The sequence below is a fragment of the Myotis brandtii genome, unplaced genomic scaffold (genome assembly GCF_000412655.1).
Source record: "Myotis brandtii unplaced genomic scaffold, ASM41265v1 scaffold229, whole genome shotgun sequence".
NCBI classification, from domain to species: Eukaryota; Metazoa; Chordata; class Mammalia; order Chiroptera; family Vespertilionidae; genus Myotis; species Myotis brandtii.
The window spans coordinates 1,274,031-1,284,641 of NW_005358611.1; the positions used below are offsets into that span (position 1 = coordinate 1,274,031).

Sequence of the window (10,611 nt, forward strand, 5' to 3'; positions counted from 1 at the left end):
CCACCTTATTATGTTCATTTTGCACGTGGCACGCCATCGCCACCTGATTTGTTTGTTTGTTTGTTTGTTTGGCTTATTGATTCCGTCCCCTCCTCTCCCCAGGATGTAAGCCTGACAAGCTTGTTCATTTGCCCCTTTGCCCCCAGCACTGAGACTAAAGCCACCCACACATTAGCCTCTCGACTCGAACCCGAGAGTCCCTTCCCCGGCCACGAGTTGTCACTGGGGAAGTCCTGCTTCCGGGGGTGACGTGGAGCCGTTCACCACCGGTTGCTGATAGACATCACTGATCTTCCACAGGGGCTCTCGGGCCACGTGTCCTACCTGCTTGGTGGGGAGGTGTGTGAAGAGCTCTGTGCGGCAGGAGGTCCTGCCTGGAAGGTCAGGCTGCTGGCCGCCTTCCCACACACACGTGCAGAACACAGGCCTGGTCCTGGGGAAAGAGCGGACGTGAGGTTAGTGCTGGACACCCGACATCAGTCGGCGTTAACATGGACACCCCAGTTCAGTGGGACCAGCGACCTGGAGCGGAGTCTGTGTGGGGTCTATTGATTGATTGGTGCTGCCTGTATTGATAGTATAACAATAAGACACACTGGGCGGTAGAGGCTGTGCCTAACCGTCTCCTTGGGATCTAGTACTTGGCCCAGAGCCTGATGGACAGATACAGCTGGACACTGAGTCGGGGGGTCCCCGGGATGGAAGTGGGGGGGAGGGGATGGAGCTCTGGCTGGTCGGGGTGAGTGAGCACAAGGAAAGAAGAGAAATAGGGGGGAGGAGGAGGAGGAGGAGAGGAGAAGGGAGAATAGCCGAGTGTGGAATGGAAATCAGACCATTCAAAACAGAAATCGGGGGACTTCTAAGAAGTCAGCCTGCAGAGCCTCTGGAAGAAGATGCCCCGTGCAGTGAAGAAGTCATGGGACAGTCGTTCTAGTGAATGGAAGCTGACATGCCTCTGAAAGGAGTTGTTGGGGAAAGGAGCGTGTGGTTTCTCTGTGAGCTGCTTGGGAAGGTCGACCAGTAGGTCGCCCCCTCGTCACCACGGCTGCACCGCAGTGGAAGCCTTTGAAAACCCCTACGTTGTTCTGTGGCCTTCCCCATCCTCATGTTATTGTTTCCTTTCCAAAAACTAACAACAGCCCCAACTTCAGGAGAATACTCTGAGTTTGAGGAATGGCCGTGAAGAATCATGTGGAAGTGGACAATCGGACAGCTGCACGGAGCCGTTCTCCCGCCTTGGCCACCGCCTCGGCCAGATCCCGGTGAAGCCGTTCGAGCAGGCGGGAGCGTGACAGGGGCTGAGGCTCTGCTGAACGCAGTGGCCGGCCCTGATGGAGAGGAGAGCCTGGTGCCGGCCTTGCTTTTGAAGGACATGTTCACGGCGCCCTGGCCCACGTGTGGGCACCCAGAGTCCCAGTGGGTGCAGGCGGTCGTTCTGCTCTGAGTCACGGAGTGCTGGGGACGCTTGCTGTTGCCTGAGCAACATTCCTGGGGCCAAGTCACAAAGGAGGTGCTTAGATTGAGTGAAACAGCAGTTTCATGGGGAAAGAACTGTCTCCGCCGTGGCTTCCGTGTTCTGTGGTTTGGCCTTCCGTCCCTCCATCGGGTGGCAAGGACTTCATATGGTGCCGAACAGAGTCAGCATTGCACTAGCACAGTGATGGCGAACCTATGACACGCGTGTCAGAGGTGACACGCGAACTCATTTTTTTGGTTGATTTTTCTTTGTTAAATGGCATTTAAATATATAAAATAAATATCAAAACTATAAGTCTTTGTTTTACTATGGTTGCAAATATCAAAAAATTTCTATATGTGACACGGCACCAAAGTTAGGGTTTTTCAAAATGCTGACACGCCGAGCTCAAAAGGTTCGCCATCACTGCTAGCAGGATCTCAGTCGCCAGGGGACTCCAGGCTCGCCCATCGGAGAGTCTCCCGGGGCTGCCAACGTAACCCCCCACACACTCAGGTGGCTTAAAGCAAAGGACGTGGTGTCACAATTCTGGAGGCTAAACTCCCCAAACCAAGGTGCCTAACGGGGCGACGCCTCGTCTCTCTCCATAACACTCGGCATTATCTGAAAGCGGTCCTTTCCCTTTAATTCGTTCGTTTGCGTGTTACCTGACCGCGTGTCAGAATGTGTATTTCCTGGTGGCGGGGGCGGCGTCTCAGCACCTCTAGTCCTCACGTCTGGACCAGTTCCCCGGCGTTTGGCTGCTCAATCTGGTTGCTGAGGAAAGAGTGATATTAATATTCTCTCGATATTCGTTTTCTTCTCTCACTGGTTCCACTTTACATGGACATGTGAGAATGTGAAAACTAATCAAGTTAACAAGCGGGCTATTTAATGAAAATTGATGTGTTGTCTCTTTATATTTAGTCCCAATCCTTACAGTAGAAATGAGTTCTGCGTGTTCAGAATAGTCCTGTGTACAACACGAAAGACATCACCTCAATGTAAAGGCAAGACTGTGGTCCTTTAAAAATAAAAGTATATTCGATATTCTTTTGGGAAAGATGGGATTACCTGGTCTTACAGAGTCGGGTGAAAATTGCATTGTTCTCTGCTTCGTTTTCCATTAGAATATTTTATAGTGAGAGAGAGGATGGTGTGGAATAGCACATGCAGAGGTACCAGCGATTCGCCTGACTGAGGACGCCGTTAGAATCCATTCATAACACCGTTCAATTAGACTCGGGAGCGATCAGCAGAGAAAGATCTGGTCCCACCCTTAGCTATTGGAAAGATCACTTTCCTGTGCTGACTTGATGAGATACAGCCCAGCTTGTCTGTGGATGTCACAGAAGCTCAAGCTTTCTCGGCTGTAAAAGGTAAAAACGAACAAGTGAGACGAAACGCTGAGAGACCCAGGAAGGGAGCGCAGGGAGCCGCGGGCCAGGGGCTCCATCCCGGCACCGCTGGGAGAGGTGGGAGGGCGTGTTGCGCTGCAGCCGCCTGTTCCATTGGAGTGTCATGGTTTCCAGGGCAGGAAACGTCAAAACAAAATCAACTTCTTGCCTAAAAAATCTGGATTCCATTTTACCAGAGGAAATGTTTTGTCTTTTAACTTTTTATTTTAACATAATTTCAGACTTAGGGAAAAGTGGCAAGACCAGGAGAGAGAATGTCCATCCACTCCTCAGCTGGTACCCAGTTGTGAGCAGTCGCTGCGTCCGCTTCTGTCCCTGTGCACATGCTCACGGGCACGTGTGCTTTTTCTGAACTGCTGGAGAGGGAGTTGCCTCGCGATAACATAATAAAATAAAATTTTAAATCTTCAAAATATAAAATAATAAAAAAATTTTAATCTGCAGGCAGCTATATCTAAGAAGCAAAAACAACAATCATACAATTAGAAAACATTGTATGTGCTTTACACTTATTTTCCTTTTCCCTACATGTCAACGCTTGTGAAAACCGACACCATGAATTATCTACCTGAGGTGGAAGTTAAAAAATTAACAAGTTTTTGGAATGAACAATAGTCACATTTCTTTTCAAATTTCTCCTACTGCTTACAGGTAACCCTCACTGCCTAGTCAGGGGTCCTCAAACTTTTTAAACAGGGGGCCAGTTCACTGTCCCTCAGACCATTGGAGGGCTGTACTATATTTTCAAAAAAACTATGAACAAATTCCTGTGCACACTGCACATATCTTATTTTGAAGTAAAAAAACAAAACGGGAACAAATACAATATTTGTATTTGCATGCGGCCCGCGGGCCGTAGTTTGAAGACCCCTGGCCTAGATGGTTTATTCTCTAATCATGCTGTGCACCGGGTTTATCTGGAGTGAGTTCTGGTTTCCCACTGGCCCAGCTCTGAGCAGGAATGAGCTCCTGGGGAGAAGGAGGTTCAGACCGCGGTAGGTCAGGTGCGGGCCATCTGCAGGGCCCAGCAGGTGTCCCCCAGCCATCCGTCCTCCTCGCCCGCTCTCCTCTCGTCCACTTCCGCCGAACGCTGTTGCTGTCTCTCAGAAGCAGCATTGTGATGCACACAGTACACTCTGTCTTGATGGTGTTGAAATGAGAAGCTTCCGTTTCTAAGAAATAAATGACTTCTCATTCTATTCATACCACCCATTCCGTACAAAACCAAGACAGGGAAGCATATGCTACGAATGACCTTCTGTTATAAATATTGTAGCCAAATGATGGCTCCGTCGGCTTGCTGGGTAAGATCCAGGATGCTCACTTACACCTGAATGTCAGACAAACAAAAAACACATGGGACATACACTGAAAAATATGTTCATTGTTTACCTGAGATTCAGATGTAACTAGAGGTCCTGTATTTGATTTGCTAAATCTGGGGACCTTAGACTGTGCTTCTTCTGAGAACGTCGCTGGGTTTAAGAGGTGACGGTGTCCTCTCGTCCTCCTCGCGGGTGCGGAGAGCATGTGGGAGAGCACGTCTGGAGCCCCCGTGAGACAGCGTCGCACGCTGTCAGGGTGCGCACTTGGCAGCCCAGCACCCAGCGCACACGTGTTTGTATGTCTATGGTTTCCCTTCGCTGCCTTCCCTTCTTGAACACAACAGGAACATCCAGAAACTGTCCTGTTTGTTGCAAATATCTCCCAGCTGTCTCCTCTCCTTTTATTGAATGAATCATAGAATGAGTTAAAATAACTCAATGCCTTCTTATTGACATCCATAGAATAATGACCGTTTTAATCCTAATAATCATTCATTTTCCATCAATGTGGACTTAATAATGCATATGGAGTATTTTTTGTAGGTCTCAAGAAGTAAACTTTTACTTTGAATTTTAAATCAGAAATCCCAAGTTCAGGCTACAATCTTACACACTTATAGAAACATGAAGAGTCATTCTCCCCAAGGACTGCAATGGAGAGATATTTAAGAGCTAAAGTCAAGCTGTAGTAGAAAGCTATAGTAATTAAAATGGCAGGGCACTGGCACAAAAACACATTAATAGAACAGCATAGAAAGCCCAGAAATAAACCTACACTGATATGATTGATTAATCTATAAGGCAATAAGAAATCCTCTCTGTGAAGAATCAATAAAATATATTTAAAAAAAAAAAAGAGTCATTCTCCCAAGGACTGCAATGGAGAAATGTTTAAGAGCTAAAGTCAAGCTGTAGTAGAAAGCTATAGTAATTAAAATGGCAGGGCACTGGCACAAAAACACATTAATAGAACAGCATAGAAAGCCCAGAAATAAACCTACACTGATATGATTGATTAATCTATAAGGCAATAAGAAATTGCCCTACCTGGTTTGGCTTAGCGGATAGAGCGTCAGCCTGCGGATTCAAGGGTCACAGGTTCGATTCCGGTCAAGGGCATGTACCTTGGTTGCGGGCACATCCCCGGTAGGGAGTGTGCAGGAAGCAGCTGATGGATGTTTCTCTCTCATCGATGTTTCTAACTCTCTATTCCTCTCCCTTTCTCTCTGTAAAAAATCAATAAAATATATTTTTAAAAAAGAAATAATATGCAATAGGAAAAAGACAGTCTCTTCAATAACTGGTGCTGGGAAAACTGGACAGATACATGCAAAGAATGATATCGGACCACTTTCTAACCCCATATTCAAAAGTAAACTCAAAATGGATTAAAGACTTACATGTAAGACCTGAAGCCATAAAACTCCTGGAAGGAAACAGGGCAGCAAACGCTTTCATTTTGGCTCAGCATTATCCTTTCGGGCACATCTCCTCGGGCAAGGGAAGCAAAAGCAAAAATAAACAGATGGCTCTACATCAAACTAAAAAGTGAAGGGAACCATCAGCAAAGTGGAAAGACGACCTGCTGAACGGGAGACCGTGTTTACAGTGATACGGCCAACAAGGGGTTAATGCCCAAACTGTATAAAGAACTCCTCCAGCTCCACATCAGAACAGCAAACAATCCAGTTAAAAACCGGGAAGAGGATCTGGATAGACATTTTTCACAGAAAACATGCAGATGGCCAGCAGGCACATGCAAAGATGCTCCACACCCTGGTCCTCGGGGAGATGCAGATCGAAACCATAATGAGGCGCCCTCGCACCCGTCAGGAGGGCTGTCGTCAGGAAGAACAGCGTGGGCACGGGAGGAGGCAGAGAGAAGGGAGCCCTCGCGCACTGTCGGTGGGAACGCAGACGGTGTGGAGCTTCCTCAAAAAATTAAAAATAGATCTGCCCTAGGATCCAGCAACCCCATTTCTGGGTATTTATCTGATGAAAATGTAAACACTGCTTTTTAAAGATATATACACCCCTTGGTTTATTGAAACATTATTTACAATAGTCAAGATACGGGAACATCCCAAGTGTCCATCGATAGATAATGGATAAAGAAGATGTGCCATATATTATATTATATTGTGCCATATATTATATATAGATGTGCCATATATTATATAATAGAATATTATATATATTATATTTACGTATATTAGAATATTACTTAGCCACAAAAGCAGAATGAAGTCTTGCCATTTGTGAGAACATGGTTGGACCTAGAGGGTATTATAAAAAGTAGAATAAATCTAACAGAAAGAGAAGCATCATATAATTGTGCTTAAATGTGGAATCTAAAAAACAAAATGAAACAGACTTACAGCCACAGAGAACACACTGACAGCTCCTGCAGGGGAGGAGGGGGGCTGGGTGAGAAGGTGAAGGGGATTGAGAGGCACACACTTCTAGTTCTCAAGTAAATGTCACGGGGACGTAACGCACAGCGCAGGGAACACAGCCAAAACATCAGGATGACTTTGTATGGCGACCGGTGGTTACTAGGCTTGTGGTGACCACGTCCTCTGGTGTATAAATATCGAATACCCGTGTTGTGCACCTGAAACTAACATGACGTTGTACGTCAACTGTACCATAACAATAAAAAAGGAGCTTTATGGATTCTGCTGCTAGAATCCCAACACTCGGAATATATCACGCAGAGCGGGTTTCCTGTGTTCAAACATCTTTAAAAACACACGCATGAATCTGACCTTTGAATAGCGTGCACTTTACCATAAATATGACCAAATCTGTGTCACCGTTCTTATTCTCAGGATAGTATTCCAGTACTCGGTGGAGTAACTTCTGTTTGAGACAAGTAACGTGTGTGTGGTTTAGAGCTTTGAATGTCAAACAGATCTTTATTCTTGGTTCTGAAATGCCCTTCGCTGCAGCCATACGCTGACACTGCAGGTGTTAGTAAATGACCAGCACCCTGTAACGGCCCCTGAAGTCTCCTGCACTGTGTTTTAGTGGACGTGCGGGAGTCCATCTATTTCACTCTCCTGGCTCCTCGGGGCTCCTCTCGGCCCCGCGTGGCGCCCACAGGAGCAGATGCCTCGCTCGACTCCATCTAAACTGCAGGGGGGTGGGGTCTGCGTGGCTGCGCGTCCTGTCAGAAGAAAGCCTCTGCGTGGGAACGGTTTTGGGGTGTGAGCGCACTGATGTGCTGATCTGAGCGAGTGAGGAGCTGATCTGGATTAGCGAGTTTCGATAGCAGAGCTGTCTGCGGCCCTTGACTAGTGGCCAGTGCAGCGAACAGCCTTTGAGAAGAGAGAGCCATCGCCTCACATGGAGTTCGCTAGCGTGTAAACAGGACCAGCCGCAGAGACCGTGTGTTCCCATCTGGTCACAGTTGCCCGGGAGCCAGGAGGCCCGGCATCGCGAAGAGCCCCAGCGCCCGCGCTTGGCGGGGATGGGCCCCTGGTCGGGTGAGCCGCTCTGCACAGAGGCCACCCAGCCCCTCCCCGGAGAGGGTGTTACGGGTGCAAAGGAGGTGCGTGCAGGTTTAATGTTGGGAGCCGTGTTTCTCTGTTGGGAGACACAATGAGGGAGGCACCCTGTTCTCTCTAGAATTTCATGTCTGGAGGATCCTGGGACGAAGCTGTTGCAACAGGAAGAGAGTGAGGCCATTCTACACTGAAATGCACAGAAGAGAGGTTCCCTCATGGAAACAGAAGAACCCAAAGGGAAAAGGAAGGGGATCTATTTCAGTCCCTAGATTTTTTTTTTAACAAAATCTCCTTTCAAAACAGAGTTCAGGTGTCAGCACCGAGGAGGCAGGTGAGGACGTGGGTGACTACGTGTCTCTGTGCCGCCCGGTCACCACGGTAACTGGCACACAGATGGGCAAGCGCGGCCCACGGAGGAGCAGCCTCAGCGCCCACGTCCCGAGAACCAGTGCTCCGCTGGGACCATATGGTGGCAAAGCCCAAAGGTGCAAACTGGGCTTGGCATTGCCCGAGCGAAAGGCCTCCCTGCAGAGCTGCCCTCCAGGAGGTGCGAGCAGGCCTTTTTGCAGCATTGCAGCCGACAGAGGGGCCTCTGGCATTTCAGGTGCGGGAACAGGCTGCCTGGGTGACGTCCCGTAGAGACGCCAGGGCTGCAGGCCGGGCCGGCGTCAGGGGAGCGTGTGCCTCCTCTTAGACGGCGCCAGGGCGGCTGGGAAGGGCCGGATGCGGCCCCGCCTACAACGAGCCCTAAGTGTCACCGTCCCCCGGGGCTTGCCCTGTTGTCGGTGTACGTGTGTCCTTATGGGAGATAAGACTTCCTGGCGGGTTTGAGCTCCTGTATCCCTGTGTAACTGACCGCCAGCTGAGAGTTTCCACGCCAGGCTCGGTACCTGGGCTTCAAAACGCTTAGCCGCGGAGCGGATGAATTCTAAAGCCTCATCGATACAGTCACACAATTCAGGAGGCGGACGTAGCCGGTGCCACTGGGCTTCCCATGGGATCTTCGCTTCTCTGGGGTAGAGTGTGTGTGCCTGTCTGCCAGGCAGCCTCTGATTCCTCAGGGCCCATCGCCCATGTGATGGTTCTTTTCTAATGTTATTCAGACACAATAGCCATCATTTCAAAGCACGACTTGCCCTAGCTGGGGGCTCAGTGGTTAGAGCGTCAGCCCAAGGATAGAAGGGTCACAGGTTCGATTCCCGGTCAAGGGCAGGTACCTCTGTTGCAGGCTTGATCCCCAGGCCTCAACCTGAACCCGCACAGGAGGCAACCAATCGATGTTTCTCTCTCTCTCTCCCCTTCCCTACACTCTGTCTAAAATCAATGGGGGGGGGATCCTCAGGTAAGTAACAAAAACAAAAACAAAAGCAAGAGTCGATCATCCATCCCATAAAAGCGATGTACAGGTGCCACTTTTCACAAATACCAGGCGACCGAAGCCGCACCCATGAACCGAGTAGATCAGCGGAACCTCCCCCACGTGTCTCCCAGACTGTGTCCCATCGGCCGAGCTTCAGGAAGCGTGTGGGTGCTTAGCTCACACCCGCTGCTTCCCCGACGCCGACCCGGGAGGGATGCAGGTCACCTGGAGAGAGTCAGTAACCAAGCTTCATTTCTTCCCGATTTAAATGTGAGAGAACAGGCATCACCGGGTTCCCAGGCGCTCCCTTTGGTTCCTCCGAATCACAGAGCCGCTGCCTGCACCTGGAGAAGCCACCACGGCGTCAGGGACAGTCCGGGGGCGCGTCCTGGGGGCTGGGCAAGGGCCCACGGTGAGGCCGTCACCCTGACATGCAGCACGGCGACTCCCCTCCCCGCGGTGCTGCTGCGCGCGGATTGGTAAGAGTCTGTCGCTGCGGGGCTGGGTGTCTTTTTTTTTTTTTAATATATTTTATTGATTTTTTACAGAGAGGAAGAGAGAGGGATAGAGAGTTAGAAACATCGAGAGAGAGAAACATCGACCAGCTGCCTCCTGCACGCCCCCTACTGGGGATACGCCCACAACCAAGGTACATGCCCTTGACCAGAATCGAACCTGGGACCCTTCAGTCCACAGGACGACGCTCTATCCACTGAGCCAAACCGGTTAGGGCCCGCTTGAGCCTTTTAGAGCACAGGGCGATGCTCTGATTAGCTGAGCCACCCGGCAGGGTCCTCCTTACAGTTTTTAAGTGGCTGGACATACTCGAAATTGTGTGGTGCGGTGAAGGTTTAAGAAATACCCAGTCTCCCGGCTGGCGAGGCTCAGTGGTTGAATGTCAGCCCGTGAACCGGGAGGCCAGGGTTCAATTCCCAGTCAGGGCACATGCCCAGGTTACAGGCTCAATCCCCAGTGTGGGACATGCAGGAGGCAGCCGATCCATGATTCTCTGTCATCATTGATGTTTCTATCTTTTCCTCTCCCTTCTATGAAATCAATAAAGATATTTTTTAAGAAAAGAAATGCCCAATTTATCAATTAAAAATAACATCTAAAAAATTACAGCGGCGTGGCTCAGTGGTTGAGTATGAAACTATGAACCAGGAGGTCAGGGTTCAATTTCCGGTCAGGGCACAAGCCCAGGTTGCGGGCTCGATCCCCAGAAGGGATGTGCAGGAGGCAGCTGATCCATGATTCTCTCTTATCAGTGATGTTTCTAGCCCTCTCTCCCTTCCTCTCTCTGAAGTTTCAAACACACACATATGTAGACACACATGTATGAAAGAAAGGCCAGTTTTCCCTGGTGATGAGAGGAGACTCCGGCCGCTCCTTTCTTCCACTGAGGTGCTGTGTTTGGTTGCAGGTGTTTGGGACGGAGCTCGTTGGCTGCTTGTTTTCTAGAAACTGGAACGTCCGCGAGATGGCTCTGCGGCGACTCTCCCACGACGTCAGCGGGGCGCTGCTGCTGGCCCACGGGGAGAGC

The 10,611-nt window shown here is 49.7% G+C and overlaps 1 protein-coding gene and 1 long non-coding RNA gene across 2 annotated transcripts in view; one reads left to right on the forward strand and one right to left on the reverse strand.

Annotated features, from left to right (window-relative positions):
• The window catches only part of PARK2 (parkin RBR E3 ubiquitin protein ligase), a 445,454-nt gene that overhangs the window by 335,815 nt on the left and 99,028 nt on the right, over positions 1-10,611 (forward strand). The window lies entirely within an intron of this gene.
• Positions 338-2,640, reverse strand: LOC102254880. The gene is made up of 3 exons (XR_313580.2): positions 2,531-2,640; positions 2,125-2,233; positions 338-433 (listed from the first exon to the last, which is right to left on the reverse strand). It is a non-coding gene; the product is annotated as an uncharacterized LOC102254880 (long non-coding RNA).